Genomic DNA, 19,980 nt, shown 5'->3' with positions numbered 1-19,980 from the left:
GCATTGCCCTTAGCGAGTACCTGCCCGCTCGAGAGAAAAGGTTCGGGTGCCGGCGCAGGGGAGCGGTGAGTTGCGGCAGTCAGCAGGGGGGAGCGGGGGGAGAGAGGGATCTCCCCTCCGTTCCTCCCCGCTCTCCCCCGCAGCTCCCTGCCCGCCACCGGCACCCGAACCTTTTCTCTCGAGCAGGTAGGTACTCGCTAAGGGCAATGCTCGCTCATCACTAGTAATAACCAGTAATGTACACTAGAGACAGAGCTTGACTTCCCCTTTAGCAGTCACCTTTCCTGGGTACAAACAGTGTCTCCCAATTTTCAGAACCCCCATGGCTTAGAGTAGAGCTGAAAAGTGTAAATACTGGACTGTTACAAGAAATATTGATATAAAGCATGTATCAACACAGATTATGTCCCTAATACTACTTCTCTACATCTTTCTCTACTGTCTCCCTAAAACTGACCTTAACACCGGACACCACTGTCCCTAAGCAGCCCTCAGTTACCCCTACTGGTGACCATGTCTGAAATTCTATCCTTGAGGACAAAAGGGCACTAGGACCCAGAAAAGAAGCCAAAAATGTAATGAGCCAAGACTAGGAAAGTACAAACAAGGAATGGGCAGACAAACATCCGAGACTTGGAAACAAGAACGGTCTTGACAACAATAGACAAAAAAAGCACACTGACAAGAATAAACTAGACTACAACAATGCACTAGAACTCAACAAAGAATACTGGATTCAAATGCACATTGTTACTGCTATTACCAGCAGCCACACTGCAGAAGCCAGGGATACTTAAAGGGAGGCTAGCCAATGAGGAAGTCCTCCTTAAGTGAGATTGTTTGTGCAATTAAGTCAGCTGATCTACTCCAATAGGTTAGAGGACAAGAGATGGCTATCCAGCAGGAGAATTCCTGTTGGTCATAGTGACATAAAGAACATCTCTTGCTCTGAAGGACCCGGCACATCTATGCATTAAATGGACAGCCCATTGATTTCAAGAGGGAGAAATGGTTATAGGAAGTTGTAGTTGTTATACAATACACTGCCTTTTGATGGTATACAGGGCTGTTCCAATTGTGTTCATTCTCTGCCTTACTCTATAGGCAACACATAGCCTAAATATCTTCCATCAGTAGCAGATTACATGACCGAAGTAGCGCATTATATCTCATTGTACCAGGAGCATGAATTGTTAGCACACACTGCTGAGATTTAGATCACCTGGCTCCAGGAGGAGGACGATGCCGATAATTTAATTCAAGCAAGTTTCATCTATATCAATATGCAGCTGTTCCATCACAGCATCCAGCAGTTGTACCTTTATAAATGTGTTACATCCTTCTGTGGAAATGAAATTTAGTCTATTCCAGCACTGATGGAAAATCTTGATTTGGTAGCAAAGATTTTCTTGTCTGCAACTACGGCAAATGAAATTCAGATATATCGCTCCCACTGAGAGCTTCGCCATAGAATGGATCTTGTGTAACTACTCTGAAATGAGAAAAAAACAATCTAGATACTTGTCTTATCAATTCTTGCCAAAGGATCTCTCCCAGGACCTCCCGGCCTGCAGCCTAAACCATTATTAGTTTATTAATTTCTTTCACGTTTCATGTGAAAGTCTTTTCTGTCCTGGCCAAAAGCACTTAGCCAAAGGAAAGCCTTGATAAATGTGCAGAGAAGAACCCTGTGGGATCTCGAATGGGAGGTGGTTATTGTTGGTTGGGATCATAATTAATGTTCTGGTTGTTCAGAGCCCTTGCCGTATTACTTGTCAACCACAGCTTTCCGGCAAGGGGATGCAGATCAATGATGGCAGACCATGTAGATGTTAGGGGCTATGCTTTAGGATATGGGCTTGGTGGACATGTTCAGGACTTCCCTTCTCAACAATAGCAGGTAGATTAGCATCCAGTGAGGAGTCCAACTACCTAAATAGATGAGATGGCTGAAGGACTAATCAGCAGAGTGTCATGGGATGGGTGCATGTGATGCCATATCCCAGCAACTCTCTATTTAGATTTATGCTACACAGACTTCTATGTTCTACATATACCACTGTTTTAGGTGGTCATACCTTTAGGGTAGCTCATTTATCCTGATCAGGCATTAGTCACTGTCTAGCTAATCACGAAGGAATGGGCTCCTGATACTACACATAACATGAAGAGTTGGACATTGTATCTTGAAATTAATGGGTTCCTATGTAATGGATGGACATCGGTAGTTTTCCAGAATCAGAATGGCTCTATGTAGCAACTGCCTCGTGTGGCTTAAAGAAGCAATAAAGACCCTCCCACTCTATAATTTCCATATGCTAAAATAGGAACAATAGAATGAGGTTGTCAAAAGCGATGAACCCCCCCCCCCGAAGAGCATCGGCTCCTCCTCCTAAAAAATTATTTATATATATGGTGCATTGCTCTCTGATTGGCGACTGCTGACAAAATGAGGAACTTTAGCCAATCAGAGAGCAGGTATAGTGTATTGGCAGTCTAACACAACCAACCCACTGTAAGGATTCAGCCCGGCTATATATTATATAAAATAAATCAGTATATATTAAGAACGCAAAAGTGTACAAAAGTGTAGAATGGCTACCACCTGACCGCTGTAGCCAATCACAAGCCACAGCTGCCGGGTGCCATTCTCTTGGCATCACAGCTCAGATGCTGAAAGCCATGATGCCAGACACCTGACTGCTATGGCCTCTGATAGGCTACAACAGTCAAGTGGTAGCCATTCTACAACAAGCCCCAGGACAACCATATGGATTGTTGGGGCAGAGGATGACTTGGTCCTGCAGTCCCATTCACTTCAATATGACTCAGCCTGCAGTACCAACTCGGGCCACAATGCAATGTATGGAGCTGTCTGTTTCCTGCATCACAATAGCTAGAAGTAAACAAAATCCATTACTGATCCAGCAAAATGACACAGTACATTTACCAATTCATGGCAAAACTAGACAGCTGATCGTTGGGTAAGCTATATTTTAAAGAAGCAGTCATCTTGATGGGAAAACCCTTTTTAATGTGGGTAACAACCAATATGGCACTAGATGATAGAGGCCTTATTTAAAGGGGTCTACCTTAGTCACGCAGTCCCTGTAACAGCCGTGAAGGAGCCTTGTAGCCTATGAGGCTGTTAATGGCACTGCTGCCTGACAAGCAAGTGTTTAAGATAGAGGACGACCAATAAAATATTAATAGTAACTTTTATGTAGTAAGAATTAGATTGTTCAAAGGGATTTTATAGAGCATTTTTAAGCGAGTTACAGACTGCAGCGTTATTGTATAATATGTACAAGATGATTACAGTATACGGGTGGATTGCTATATGATGTGACTGGGAACATTAGACCGGGTGGCTGAGATTGTTCATCATCTTTGGAATCAAGCACAAGAAAAGCTCTCCCGGGCAGTGCTTCATTGCACCTGTAAATTCTGCTCTACACGCTGCTCCGTACGTTGAAATAAATGATTTTTATTTCACTGGAACGGGAAAGAAGGTTGAAATAGGCTTGGTATTCACGACCCATCAGGCAAATCCATACAGCATCCTTGACTCCTGCTCCAGGGAATTTATCTTTGTATGCACCTTGAAACAAATGGCCAGATAGATTTAAGCCCCGGCTCGCTGTTGAGCGCTGATGGCTTTTCAAAGGTCTGGTAAGCTAATCCATCTCCTTAGGATCAGCAGGGCATATTCAGTAAAGGGGAATGCACTTCTGGGGTAAGGAGCCGCAGCCTACTGTGCAAGATCTTCTTTGATATTGAAGACGGGTGTGCGGGATATGGCTAGGTCTACACTGTTCAAATGGGCCCCGGTGAACTTCGGATGGGGTTAATTTGAGAGGTAAAGAATATAGCTGAGATGCCTTTACTATCGAAATGTAGGTTTTGTAACAGCGGAAATATTCAACACAAAGACTCTAACTTTCTTTTCTCTATGGAGTGTAGAACACGGATTATATCGAGATAGTTTACTGAATGGGTGCCTTAAGGTTTGAAACAAAGATCACTTTCCATTTGGATCACTTGGTGCCCTAATATACAGTATAATGCTAACAGTAACTTAGCTAAAACTACATTGGACAAAGCCTTTGCATTGGGTGAATTCCCCAGCAAGTAGTTGATTTCTGGAGGTCCCGCTGCTAGGATCCTCTTCCATTCATGGCCGAGGGGATCGCTACCTTTGCGTCATTGCCGAGAATCATTACGGCTATTCAATTTTCCACCATCCTGCTACTATGACTGCGCCAAAGGCGGATATTGGACTAAGAACAAATGTCTGTTAGTAAACGCGATGTATGGGCAGATACATTCTACAAAGGAGCTTAATTTATGAAACTTCTGCTGAGGCTCCTCCAAAAGAACCGGACCTTCTGATTTAAATGAGTGATGGAGATTGTGGGGCTTTGACGTTTTCCTGTGGCCCGAGTAAGGCCTGGACTCTTATTCTGCCATGATTTTCTTGCATTGTACTTACTCTTTCGGCCCAATCAAGGCCTCCTGTTGCGCTTTACAATTAAAGTTATGTTCCATTTGTCAACATATGTTGTGCAAAGCTCCGTTATTCCAAAGTTACCCATGTAGAATCAGATGGGTGGCCAAAACAAGAATCAAATATGAAACAGAGCGGTACCGACCTTATCCAGGGCATGACAGCCTCATGACCCCAGACCCAACATTTGTTGATAAGGCTATCATGACTCCCACTAGGGTAAAGCCCCCCATGCAGATTGATTCTGTAGATGCTATTGTGGTGCCTGCTTGTTCTGACTCACCGGCCCGTGCACCCATGATAAAGGGGGCCCCAGACATTACCATCATGTGGTCTCCTTTGATACTGATGTTAGCACCTCTATTTAAGTTAGTTTTAGTGCCAACTGCATCAGTGGTAGTGCATGCAGTATGTGGTGCTGCTGAAAGTGTGACTTAGATGGTACCTGTCTGGCCACTGAGCAGCTTTCTACGCTACTACGCATGTGGGGCGGCACTGAAAAGGAGATTTTTGCAAACTGGAGGCAATACAGTCCGGAAATGGAGCCTCATACCTAGTTGAGCAATTCTTCTACTGAAGTTGCACGTCTGGCCTGCTTCTCCCTGTACCACGACCACTACGTGACTGTGGACTACCATTATCTCCAAACTATTGTGAATGCTCAAACCATTCTGGTAATTATATCTCATAAAAGGTATCAAGCTTCATATATAGATCCCAAATCTTTATTATCAAAGGACTGCTGATTGCCATTATCCTCAAACTGAGAAGAAAGGTTAATGTGCTTCATTGAATGAAGTTATTGTTTTGAGCAAGATGGCCTCCCCACCCGTTGACTGCAGGAAATTCATGTCGGCTTATTTACAGCCTTGTGATAGAGCGCATTATCAGAGACAAGAGGAATAAGCAGTGTTAAAGGACGAGAGCACGGTGATGGACCTGAGTCCCGAGCAAGGGAAGCCTTCTGAGTCAAGACATTCTGCCTCAGCAGGCTCTGATAATGAAACCTCTATCATAGTACCTTTGTCGGTAGGCCTTCTATGTCCCACCCTGCCAGAGGGCCCCAACATCCACCAGGGGTTCTACACATAAGCAGTGCTTACAAATTAAAGCACAGCCCTCAGAGACTGATGCAGCTGCTAATGTACCCACACACCAAGCCGCAAATGGTTATGGGGGTCTGTGTACATGACATTAGCAGAACCTGCTCGGGATGCATAGTGGGATCATATGACACAGTCCTGACATTTTTTTTTTAAAGTCAGTAAACTGCAAATTTACTGAGTGTAATTAATGGCCATTTTGGGTCTTGTGCAACCTTTCTATTAAAATAGATTGTCCAATTTTCTTACAGCATCTTATAGATGTTTGTGCATTTCCCAACCTTTGTAGATCATAACTGCACCTTGACATTTATTGGTCCTCAAGCAATACTGTGCTGGATCCTGTCCCTAGGCATGGTTGGGTTGCCAAACTTTACATGCCATGGTGGTTTGAGATGCAGAAGACTTAAGACAGAGAAGGAGAAATGAGTAGAACACCCCTAAGGGGTGGAACTCAAGGCAAGGATAATGCACAGGTGTACCATCTCCAAGATAGTCAGCAGGGAATAGGTGCTGCCGGCCAGGTATGCTGTTGTACCAGATGTCATGTTAGCACTGCAAGCTGAAGTGAAAGGAGGTCTAAAAGAACTGAGTCTCTGACATGACTCGTTAGTAGATGGTGACTTAAAGGATAGTAAAGCTGGACCTCTCACTGCTCTCGGCCATCCATGCTTAACCGCTGGCCACCAATGGTCATGACATCTACGCATATCGAATGCTAAGGAAGTTATATACCAATATAGGTGTAATCTAGCATTTTGATAAAGAGGTCTTACCTCAAAATGTGTTACCTGCTGGTTTAGAATAAAATATACTTCTAAAGATGATCCAAACCATCTGCTTTACTCTCCTTTGAGTCACCATCTACTAAAAGGTTGTGCCAGAGCCTAAGTTCTTCAGGACCTCCTTTCACCTCATATGTAGAATATGCTGACATTTGAACTTTTCATCTATGACAACAAGAAGATGACACCTGCACCTCCTGTGTCATTAGTGTAGGTAAGTAGTCAGCATTTCTTTAAGGACAAATTAGATGTGAGGTTTTAGGTTAAGTTGATCTGGTTGAAGACTGAGAAACTGGTGAATGACCTGTTATACGGAAGAAAATGTGTAAATATTCTGGAGTCAATAGGATAAATCTTAAAGGGGTTGTCCCGCGCCGAAACGTTTTTTTTTTTTTATTCAATAGGCCCCCCCGTTCGGCGCGAGACAAACCCAATGCATGGGTTAAAAAAAAAAACGTTTAGTACTTACCCGAATCCCCGCACTGCGGTGACTTCTTCCTTACCTTACTAAGATGGCCGCCGGGATCTTCACCCACGATGCACCGCGGGTCTTCTCCCATGGTGCACTGTGGGCTCTGTGCGGTCCATTGCCGATTCCAGCCTCCTGATTGGCTGGAATCGGCACACGTGATGGGGCGGAGCTACGAGGACCAGCTCTCTGGCACGAGCGGCCCCATTCACCAGGGAGAAGACAGGACTGCGCAAGCGCGTCTAATCGGGCGATTAGACGCTGAAATTAGACAGCACCATGGAGACGTGGACGCTAGCAACGGAACAGGTAAGTGAATAACTTCTGTATGGCTCATAACTAATGCACGATGTACATTACAAAGTGCATTAATATGGCCATACAGAAGTGTATAACCCCGCTTGCTTTCGCGGGACAACCCCTTTAATAAATGCAAAAGTCACGGGCTTCCCAGTTTAATAATTATGCCATTGCTTCTTGGAAGAGTTCATTGGCTTGTCTGGGACTTTTACAGACTTTTACTGTTGACTTAGACTTACTATGACTTATCCACCCCTGTAGATCCCCACTGATCAGTTGACTACTGGGCCTGCCGTCAGTACAGACAGTACTGGAAATAGATAGCACGGTCCATATTGTAGCAGCCCAGTTTAGTAGTGTAGGCACAGCTGCCATTGAATTTATTGTTGACAGCGCTGTCTGCCTGACAATCAGCTGATTCATGGGCATCCTGAGCGATCCTGGACCCTGGACCCCCGATGATCAACTATTGAAGGCCTATTGTATCCTGAGGATACTGATAGCGCCTTTGCAAAAATGGGAACTCATTGACCAGGAATAACCAATATGGCCACCAGCTCGAATTGGGTTTTGTCAGCCAACTTTTCGAGAATCCAGAAAGAGCACCTGTGTATGTTTTTGTTTGTAAGGGGAAGATGGTTGATGGCCCCTCTAGGATCTACAATAATGGTGGAATTATGGATTACCACCCAACCTTCCATTTGCATGGCTCGAAAATGGCTATAACATATCCTGTAGCATGCAGCTACAACAGTACAAATTAGTTTAATGACTCCCAATCACTGATTATAGCCTACCAGAAAGATTTATTTGCTGGAGAGATAAGAGGGAAATGTTCTACAATGATCTGATGCAGAATAGGGGGTGCATTTACAATTCTTGCACGTGGGACCTCTGCTGTTAATGTCTGCCCTGGTCCCACTGAAATGATGTATCCCTTTGGTATTGGAATTCAGGTTCTTGGTCTACCATTACTAACTTTCCAAAAAGTTGACATCTTTTAAGAAAATGCAAAAAGTAATTAAAAACAACCATCTGCAAAACTCAATGACTTCTAATGCTTTTTTTTACTGGCTCCGCTATTGCTACCTTCCTTGGCTTTCTGTTGACTATCCTCACGGTGAAAATAATCCCTTTCTATATTGTTAGTGAAACAGATGAAAAGACATAACCGGCTCCCAAACAGCGGTCCCTTAACCCCTTAGTGACGAAGCCTGTTTGCGCCTTAGTGACGGAGCCAAATTTTGGAAATCTGACATGCGTCGTTCAACGTGGCATAACTCCGTAAAGGCTTTACATATCCCAGTGATTCTGACATTGTTTTTTTGCCACATGTTGTACTTCATTTAGATTGTAAAAAGAGACCGATATAATTTGTGTATATTTATTAAAAGTACCAATATTGGAAAAATTTTGAAAAAATTGTCATTTTTTCACATTTTCAACCGTAATATCTCAAATATGTCCAAACATACTGTACAAATTTTTGATAAGATATGTATTTCCATCTGTTTACTTTATTCTGAATGCACACTTGAAAAACTTGTGTTTTTTTTAACCATTTAGAGGACGTACAAATTTAACATTACTTTTCAGCATTTTGAGGAGCACTTTGTTTTCCTGCACCAAGCCAAGTTTGCAGAGGCTCATAAGTGTCAGAATAATAGATACACCCACAAATGACCCCATTTTAAAAACTACACCCCTTAGTGTATTCACTGAGGGGTGTCATGAGTATTTTGACCCCACCAGTTCTTTTCAGGAATTAGTTCAATTTAGGGGCCAAAAAATAAAATTTCATATTTTTGCAAATATGTCATTTTAAAGACATATTTTTTCCTATAGAGCCCATGAAAATGAGGATTTACGCACCAAAATGGATACCCCCGTTTCTCCCGTGTTCAGAAACATACCCATTATGGCCCTAATCTTATGTCTGGATGCATAACGGGAGTCAAAATGAAAGGAGTAGTCGGTGTCTTTCAGAACATAAATTTTGCTTGAAGGCGTTTTAGGCCCCATAGCACTTTTGTAGAGCTCTTGAGTGGCCAAAACCAAAGAGAACCCCCACAAGTGACCCCATTTTGAAAACTAGACCCCTTAACGAATTTATCTAGGGGTGTACTGACCATTTTGACCCCACAGTTTTTGAATGAATTCAAGCCAAGCAAAAGGAAAAAATTGTGATTTTCATTTTTTTGTCAATTCTGTCATTTTAAAAACAGCTTTTTTTGTACAGCACACGCATGAATGAAGCCTTTCATCCCAAAATGGATACCCCTGTTTCTCCCGTGTTCAGAGACATACCCATTGTGGCCCTAATCTTATGTCTGGATGCACAATGGGGCCCAAAACGAAAGGAGTAGTCGGTGGCTTTAAGAACATAGATTTTCCTTGAAGGAGTTTTAGGCCCATAGCACTTTTGTAGAGCTCTTGAGCGGCCAAAATCAAAGAGAACCCTCACAAATGACCCCATTTTGAAAACTAGACCCCTTAATGAATTTATCTAGGGGTGTACTGCCCATTTTGAGCCCACAGTTTTTGAATGAATTGAAGCAAAGCAAAAGGAAAAAATTGTGATTTTCGTTTTTTTGGCAATTCTGTCGTTTTAAAAACTGCTTTTTTGGTACAGCACACACATGAATGAAGACTTGCACCCCAAAGTGGATACCCCTGTTTGTCCCGTGTTCAGAGACATACCCATTGTGGCCCTAATCTTTTGTCTGGATGCACAACGGGGCCCAAAATGAAAGGAGTAGTCGGTGGCTTTCAGAACAGAAATTTAGCATGAAGGTGATTTAGACCCCATTGCACACTTGTAGAGCCCTTGAGCGGCCAAAACGACAGAGAACCCCCACAAATGATCCCATTTTGAAAACTAGACCCCCTAACGAATTTACCTAGGGGTGTACTGTGTATTTTTACCCTACAATTTTTGAATAAATCTAAGCAAAGCAGTAGGAAAAAAATTACAATTTTCATTTTTTTGGCAGTTGTATCAATTTAAAAACTGTTTTTTTTTGTACAGCACACATAGGGATGAAGACTTTCACCCCAAAATGGATACCCCTGTTTGTCCCGTGTTCAGAACCATACCCCTTGTGGCCCTAATCTACTTAAAGGACGCATGGCTAGGCCTATAATGGAAGGAGCACCCGTTGGATTTTAGGGTACAACGGAATAAATTCCAGGCCCTATTGCCCACTTATAGAGTCATTGAGCGTCCAAAACTATAAAGACCCCCACAAATATCCCCATTTTAAAAACTAGACCCCTTAACGAATTCATTTAGGGGTGTACTGCGTATTTTGACCACACAGTATTTGAATAAATTTCAGCAAAGCAGAAGAAAAAAATTACAATTTTCATTTTTTTGGCAATTTTGTCAACTTAAAAAATTTTTTTTTTGTACAGTTTACATAGGAATGAAGACGTTCACCCCAAAATGGATACCCCCGTTTGTCCCGTGTTCAAAAACATACCCATTGTGGCCCTAATCTACTTACAGGAAACATGGCAAGGCCTGTAATGGAGGGAACACCGGTTGGATTGCAGGGCATAACTGAATAAATTCCAGGCCCCATTGCTCATTTGTACGGAATAAAAATTGACTCCCTAAAATCCCCCCCCCCCCTCCACGCCCTTTTCGGCGTTCCCCAAATCTTAGATAAAAGTAATAATGTGAACTGTGTAGTATTTCCAAAGACGGGTAATTATGGAGGCTGGTTGGGATGGGCACATGGGGCAATAAAACCGGGTATCCCCCCTCCTCTCATGCTTTTTGGGAGTCATTTTTTGACCTCAGTGGCGGGGATGGGGTGTAAAAAGTGGCGCTCTGTGAGCCTTTGTAAGCTTGATGAGGTGCGGCGGTCTCACACACAGAAGGCGCTCAACAAGCTGCTCCTGGAACTGCAGGAAGGCGAGCGTTCCCGGGGCTTCTTGTAAATTGCGTATTACAGGTAGCGGTCTGAATAACGCCGGGCTCACACAGCCGTAGGTGGATCCCGGCTGTGAGCCCGGCTGTGACCCTGCGTACGGCCGCGTAATGTACTGCGCATAACTGCGTACTTACACGGGCGGTCATGTGCAGTACACTTTTTTTTTGTTGTTTGTATTTCCCGCACCGTCGCTTAGCGATGACGCGGGTACCCGCAGCCCGTATACAACGTAGTTGCGTATGGGCTGCGGGTATATCCGCGACCATGGAGCACAATGGGCTCTATGTTGCGGATATCCGCGGTAAAATAGAACCTGCTGCGTTCTCTTTTCTGCGAGTGGATTACGCAATTCCAACCCACTAATGTGAGCGGAATTGTGTAATCCAATGCGATTGATCTGCGTATTACCGCGGATCAGACGCATGCAGAATCCGTAATTCCTATCCGGTCATGTGAGACCGGCCAAAGGTAGATCGCTACCATTTTTTCACGTGACCGGGGACCGCTCAACGAGGCCACCCGTCACTGCTCCAGTCTCTCGGTGACCGTTGGTCGCCGAGAGCAAGGAGATATTAAGTTTCCTGTGCTCCCCGACTCCTGCACATGTGTCCGGTGTTTTGCCAGCGGTCGCATGCGCAGAATACGGGAAAGTTCACGGAAGAAGATTGCGTCGGGGTGCAAATATGGAGGCCTCCGGTAAAAAATTTTATCTCCTCTCACCGATCGCATCGGTGAGGGGAGATGAACCTTCCCCTTTTTTTAACTTTTACGTGATCGCCATTATTCTTTGGATAACGGCGAACACGTGATCAGGAACCGCTCACCGCGGCCCTCCGTGAAATCTCCAGGCTCTCGGCTAAGTTTTGTACCCAGGAGCAGGGAGATTTTAAAAAACCACGGCTTTTGCGCATGCGCCTGCCACATTGGCGACGGGCGCGTGCGCAGAAGCTGGGGTGAGGTCCGCGGATAAATCCGCAGGCCTTAGGTACGTCATTTCATCCTCCCTCACGGATATGATCCGTGGGGGGAGATGAAACGCAAGCTTTTTTTAACTTTTTAAAACTTTTTTTTTACTTTTTGCACTTTTTTTTTTTACCTTTTACCCCTTTTTTTATTTATTTTTTTTTTACTTTTTGCACTTTTTTTTTTACTTTACATGATCACTGTCATCCATTGGATGACAGTGATCATGTCCCTGGTGACATCCCTCTGCTCTTGGCTACACATGGCAGCCAGGAGCAGAGCAATTTTGAATTTCCCGGGGCTCGAGCCCCTCTGTGCACGCGCCCGATGTCAATCATCGGGCGCGCATGCGCAGACGGGGATTTCGGGTCCCGGGACATCGGGACATCGCAGAGGACCGGGGGTGAGTATCTTCACCTCCCCTCATGGATCCGATCCATGAGGGGAGGTGAAACTTTACTTTTGTTTTACTTTTTAAACTTTTTCGCGATCACCGCTATCGCAATGGATAGCGGTGATCGCGGGCCCGGGGACCGCTCGCAGTGGTCCCCGGTAACACCTCCTGGTTCCCGGCTACCTTCAGGAGCCGGGAGCCAGGAGATTTTAAATTTGCCGGGGACACCCGGGCTTCTGCGCGTGCGCGTGACGTCATCGTCAGGCGCGCATGCGCAGAAGGCCGCCGGCGGGTCCGGGAGGACCAGATCTCCGGGGGACACCGCCGACAAGCCGTGTGAGTATTTTCAGCTGCCGTGATGGATCCGATCCATCATAGCAGCTGAATTACTACTTTTTTACACCGTTTTATTTACTTTTTTGCGATCGGCGCTATTCATTTTATAGCGCCGATCGCAATGCCGGGGGGGACTGCCCGCATCCTGGGATGACAGCTCCATGCTGTCGGCTACCTGCGGGCACCGAGAGCATGGAGCTGTCACGTCCTCAGGCCAGTGGGCATCAATCCAAAGAGGATGCATAAAACTACGTCCTCTAGGATTTAGGCCCACTTTCTGAGGACGTAGTTTCCCGATGGGGCCGTCGTTAAGGGGTTAAGCTCCTACCAAATAAAGATGGAAATATTTTTAACTGCGAAAACACGTGTCCTTTGCCAGAACTGCGATTTCCATCCTGGAGCTCGGAATAACAGGGCAATAAAAGTCACGATCTCTAAAAGTGCCCTCTGACCAGGCGGGTGCCGCGGACGCCGAGAATCGTGGGGTCTAACCTGGCCGCCGCTGCCTCCTTGCTCTGACATAACACCTGACGCATGTTTAGAATAAATAAAACCAGCAGCTGTTTGTATTCCTGAATTAAAGGCTGTGTCTACAGACACTGAGCGATACAGCGGGACAGCAGGTGATGCTTCCAATTGTTCTGCCAGCCAAATTACATTGTTCCACCGCCAACTAGAGAGAAAGAAAGTGGAGCGGCTTTCAATTGATGCATTAAAAGCCCCCTTTGTGCACGGGGAAATGTTCTGCTAAAGAAAACATATAAAGAGGACAGAAAGCAAACAGTCGGCATAATTGTGCAAGGAGAAGAAGCACAGCAAGAGGCGCAGCCAAGGCTTCCAATGAAAGCATGTTTCTCCAAATGCAAGATTCGGAATAGATCCTAAACCAAGCACATCAAAGGTATCTGACTGGTTCAGAAGGTTGCTTGGAATAGAAAACTAATTTTTAAATGCCATTTAAGGGCATCCTGACTTAATAGAAGTGGGTTCCTTGTTCTAGAAGTCAATCCCTCTCTGGAGGACTCGGCACATCCATGTATTACAAAAACTTTGCATTGATTCCGATGGACACCATGTAATGCACTCAGGGGGTCAGTGGTTAGTTCTTTTACCTTGCAGCAGTGGATTCTTGGGTTAAAATCCAACCAAGGACAATATCTGCGTAGAGTTTGCATGTTCTGCATGGGTTTCCTTCCAAAGTCTAACTAACCAAGAGCAATATATGCATGGGACTTGTATGTTTTGCATGGATTTCCTTCCATATGGAGATGAGCAAATTTCAAAAGTTCGGTTTAGCTACCCTGCCAAATTTTCGTTCGATCTGAATTAGTTTGAATCGAACAGAAGTTCATAAAAATTCCTAGAACTAGTAATATACACTGTCTAGAAGGAAGAAGGTGGTGGTTTTGAGTTTTCCAATTCCATGCAGATGTTGTCCTTGGTCAGATTTGAAACCCAATGCTGCAAGGCAACAGTGCTAATCACTGAGCTACAGCCATTCAACCACCACCACCACCCCCTCCTCTTCCTCCTCCCCTAAGACAAAAAAAAAAGGATTGTCCAAATAGACAACCCCTTAACCCTTTCCAATCCACTGTCTGACGTCTGAAGACATTCCGATTAAAGCCTGTACAGCTCCGATGTCGGAAGACGTCCGGCAGGATATTCTTACTGTAGATTACTGGCCTCTCTGTTGTTGCGGTCCTCTCCAGCATGTCCCATTCCACAGAACTAGCTCTAGCCAGCAGATGGCGCCATTGTATAATGGCAGAAAAAGAAAGCCCTCTAGGAAAACTTGAATCCAAAATTGAATTGGAAAGGGTTAAAATGTGATTTGGTCCCCCATGGTGCTTTAGTGTTTTATTGAGTATTGATAAAAAGTAAAATCTGTATGAATTTGATCTTGGCAAATAGTTGGCATTGTTATAGCTATTAAATGTCCTCTGAAGTGACAAAGCGAGGGGCTAAAAATGGTTGATGGTGTCACATGGTATATGATAGGAGCCTTCTTGCCTACTTCCCTGGCCATGTCCTTACTGAAAGTCCTTTATACAGTAACTCCATGGGGAGAATGTATTTTACATGCAGTATGCATACACAAAGACTCTCAACATATTAGCCGGTAATAGCATACTGGACTTTTGGCCATGGCATCATATAGCTGATACAGTTTTTCAAAATGAAGACCTCTGTATGGGCCCTGGTATGACAACTACTCTACTTTCCATAAATTACTTTATATCAACAGTGGCCAACCCAACATATTGCATTCTTGGGACCCCAAATGCTGCCTTTAGTGATAAGCACATTTTTGAAAAGTTCAGTTCGGTCGGTTTGCTAAATTTTGGCCAAAAGTTCTGTTTGGTCTTAATTACTTTGAACCAAACTTGAAGTTTACCAAAACCTCTAAAACTGGTGTATAGCACTGCTTAGGAGTCTGTAAGTCTGGAGGCTTAAAATCCCTGTATAACACTCTTAGGTCACGTAGGACCTATCCAAGTACTTTTGAGCTGTTTTTTAAGGCAAAGTTAATTAATAGAGATGAGCGAACGTGTTCGGCCCCGCCCCTTTTCGCCCGAACACCGAACTTTGCGAGGAATTCCGTGCTCGGGCGAAAAAAGTTCGGGGGTCGCCGTGGCAGCGCGGGGGGGTGCGGCGGGGAGTGGGGGGGGAGAGGGAGAGAGAGAGAGCTCCCCCCTGTTCCCCGCTGCTGCCGCCCGCGCCGCCGTGCCTCTCCCCGCCCCCCGGCGCCCCCCGAATCTTTACGCGCGAACACTGAAGTCCTCGGAAAAGCCGGTGTCCGGGTGCGTAAGTGTTCGTTTAGAACACGTTCGCTCATCTCTATTAATTAATAAGACAAATAAAAAAGAAGAAACAGAAGGAAAAGGAATGTGTCCTTATGGACAGTATGCTTACACAATGACCCTCAACATATTAGCTGGTCATACTATAATACAGTTTTCAAAAAGTAGATCTCTGTATGGGGCCTGGTATAACAACTACTCTACTCTCTATAAATCGCTCTATGACAATGGGGACCAACCCAACATACTATATTGTTGGGACTTCATATACTGTCTTTAGCCCCATCAGAGCATCCCACAACAAATTTGCCCCAGGCTGGGGTAGGAATGCACACATACATGGCATTCTATTTAGCTTTTGATATTTTTAACTTTCCTTTTTTGGAAAAACAAAGCCCTGCACAGACCCTACAAGTGTGTCCATACCAGAGGCAGAACACTATTTGGGGCACTTGGAAAGATTGGGCCCAGTCTTGGTCAAGGCTCTTTTGTTACTGGATGAAGATAATTTGTGCAGGACTCCCGTCTACAAGGGAACTGCATTAATAGGTAGCCATATGTGGGGAATTGTCCCAAGGGTCTTGAAACGGGGAAAACAGACACCTGTCCATTTTGTCAACTATGTGATTATTTGTTGCACACTTTATTTTCCATTGATGTTGATCTGTATCAGGGTGGTCAGGTGGGCTTGATGTGCCGTAAGTAATTCTCATGGACCAAGACATGATCAAGAAAGTATAAAGAGGGCTGCAGTCTAATCTAAGTGTGACGTAGTTAACTAAACAGAAGACATCTCCATTTCATTGGAGGAAGTGCAGAAAATGGGCCATGAAAGCAAGGTAAAGCCCTGTTTATGGGGTGTATCCAGTCCTCTGAGCGAGAGAACCATTAGGGGGGAGAATGTGGTTGTGCAAGTGGCTGACTGGAATGGCAAAGTCCCAACATAGAAAGCTGCTCTGCGCGCCCATTGCCTTTACAGACAGAGGCTGTATGCAAGTTAATGCCATTATTACATTTCTCACTATGTTCCTCGACAAGAGGTGCTTGATTGGTCCTATTTTAAAGGGGTCGTCCAGGTGCAAACTATTGATAACCTCAGGTTAGGCCATTAAGGGCTGCTTCCGATGAGCAAAAGCGCAAAAACACTCGCTCCAGCGCAACGTATTTGCGCTGTGCAGGAGGGTTTTTTTGCGCATGTGCCTGTGAAAATACTGTGCACAATATAATAGCTATCTAATAGCCATTTAAATCACTCCCACCTTGATTTAGATGGCTAGTAAGCCAAATGAGGTACCTTGCTCGAGGGTATGCGCACAGATGCACACACGCCGGTCTGAAGCTGCCCTAATAGTAGATTATTGCATGTTGTTCACACAGGACCCCCGCCATTTAGTTGTTTGCACTGAGCCGAATAATGCAGGAAGCAGACAGCTCCATTCCCACTGCAGTGGTCAGGCTTGGTATTACAGGCAGAGATCTCATTTAAAAGTGAATGGGTGTAATACCAAATCTGGCCACTGCAGTGGGAATGGGGATGTGTGCTTCATGCAGTATTAAGCTCAATGCACAAGTGCCCATAAAACTTCTGATCATCAGGAGTCTTGGATGACTGATCTGTGCCAATCCACTATGGATGGCTTAACCTGAGGATAGGCTATCAATAACTGGACAAGCTCTTTAAGATCTATATGTAAAACAGATGTGAAAGGCGCTGCAGACTCTGCAATCACATGACATCGCCCAATTACAGGCTGCTGTTCTTTGGCAATGTCTACTCTTTGACAGATTTTGAAAGTCAGATTGGGTCTTGTTGATTGTGATATTTGTCTTTTATGTGCCCGTCCCCTCGATGATAGGGCGATGTACACAGCCTTTCTCATTCTGATCTGGCGGATATGCATAGCCTAGTCAGAACAGAAGGCGCTGACCACCAAATGTCACTTCTAAGCTGGTATACAAGATGTGATCGCCTCTCACATACAGCCTGATTATCCAATTACGTCAGGCATTACAATCCCGCTAATCCCTGACATGATATGGCATGAACTCCACATGACACTGCACATAACTGTAATAACATGGAGCTGGATGGAGGATATTCTTCCCACCCCGCTGGCAGGAGCCTCATGTAAGCCAACTCATTGCAGATACCGCCTGATACACAGACAGGCAAAGACTGGCAAGTGAGCCGATGGCTTCAGCACCCGGGGAACAAGGCATGTGAGATGGGGCTGAGCTCAGGTGCTGCTGGGGCTCGGTTTTTCGGTGATTCATTCGCTGTGTAAACTCCAGTCCATAAAAACTTAAAAAGTATCTTTTCACCTATAAAAAATGTAGAGACGACAACATCCAGGCAGGTGGGATCAGCGTGTGACTATATCCTTACATCACATTTTGCTACATTTTGGCTCATTTAGAGATATTGAAGCCTTTATTTTTTGCTATTCTAATATATAATCTTGGATTTTCAGACATCGGACTTTGCATTTTACCTTGTCTTTATATCATCTTTATAGATACCGCACCAAATAATAAAAGATAATAAAGAAAATCTATCTATATTTCTATCTATCTATCTATCTATCTATCTATCTATCTATCTATCTATCTATCTATCCCATATCTATCTATCTATCTATCTATCTCATATCTATCTATCTATCTATCTATCTCATATCTATCTATCTATCTATCTCATATCTATTTATCTATCTATCTATTTATTTATCTTCTATCTATCTATCTCTTATATCTATCTATCTATCTATCTCATATCTATCTATCTAATATCTATCTATCTATTTATCTATCTTCTATCTATCTATCTATTTATCTCATATCTATTTATCTATCTATCTCTTATATCTATCTATCTATCTATCTCATATCTATCTATTTCATATCTATCTATCTATCTATATATCTATCTCTCATATCTATCTATCTCTCTTATATCTATCTATCTATCTATCTAACTATCTATCTCCTATCTATCTATCTATCTGTCTGTCTTATATCTATCTATCTATCTATCTATCTATCTCATATCTATCTATCTATCTATCTATCTCATATCTATCTATCTCATATCTATCTATCTATCTATCTATCTATCTATTATCTATCTATCCATCTCATATCTATCTATCTATCTCATATCTATCTATCTATCTATCTATCTATCTATCTAATATCTATATAACTATCTGTCTATCTCATATCTATCTATCTATCTATCTATCTATCTATCTATCTATCTATCTATCTCCTATCTATTTATCTATCTATCTATCTATCTCATATCTATCTATCTCTCTTATATCTATCTATCTATCTATCTAACTATCTATCTCCTATCTATCTATCTATCTGTCTGTCTTATATCTATCTATCTATCTATCTATCTATCTCATATCTATCTATCTATCTATCTATCTCATATCTATCTATCTCATATCTATCTATCTATCTATCTATCTATCTATCTATCTATCTATCTATCTATCTATCTATCTATCTATTATCTATCTATCCATCTCATATCTATCTATCTATCTCATATCTATCTATCTATCTATCTATCTATCTAATATCTATATAACTATCTGTCTATCTCATATCTATCTATCTATCTATCTATCTCCTATCTATTTATCTATCTATCTATCTATCTCATATCTATCTATCTCCTATCTATCTATCTATCTATCTATCTATCTATCTATCTATCTATCTATCTATCTCCTATCTATCTATCTCCTATCTATCTATTTATCTATCTATCTATCTCTTATCTATTTACCTATCTATCTATCTATCTATCTCTTATCTATCTATCTATCTCATATCTATCTATCTATCTCATATCTATCTATCTCATATCTATCTATCTTTCTCCTATCTATCTATCTATCTATCTATCTATCTATCTATCTATCTATCTATCTATCTATCTATCTATCTATCTATCTATCGGTCCCCTGGAAAAGTCAGTGTGACTTCGTTGGGGAACACTGCAGTAATGGGGGACATTGTGAACATGTAAAGAAGTCCCCGGAGTGCACATCACCTAAACTATAAGGACCATAGTTTAGTTTATGCTGCTTGTAGTTGAGGACAGTTTTTCTTTAAATTGGGCTTCATTTGCTCTTGGCTATATGGTAACACAGCACCACCCTGGGACAGGCGGCTGTTCCGTTCATGACCCTCCGGCAGTTTCCACCATACTTACTTACTTGTGTACCTAGGATTGTGGAGAGGGGGAGCAGTATATAAGTTCACGCAGCTCAGCTTATGGGGTGAGTTCTGCCCCCATTTCTCATGGGTCCCATAGCAGCTGCACGGTCTGCCTCTAATGCCGTGCACCCCTCACTACAAGCCA

This window comes from Eleutherodactylus coqui, chromosome 11 (genome assembly GCF_035609145.1).
Source record: "Eleutherodactylus coqui strain aEleCoq1 chromosome 11, aEleCoq1.hap1, whole genome shotgun sequence".
Lineage (NCBI taxonomy): Eukaryota > Metazoa > Chordata > Amphibia > Anura > Eleutherodactylidae > Eleutherodactylus > Eleutherodactylus coqui.
Note: the sequence above shows the minus strand (reverse complement) of the source record.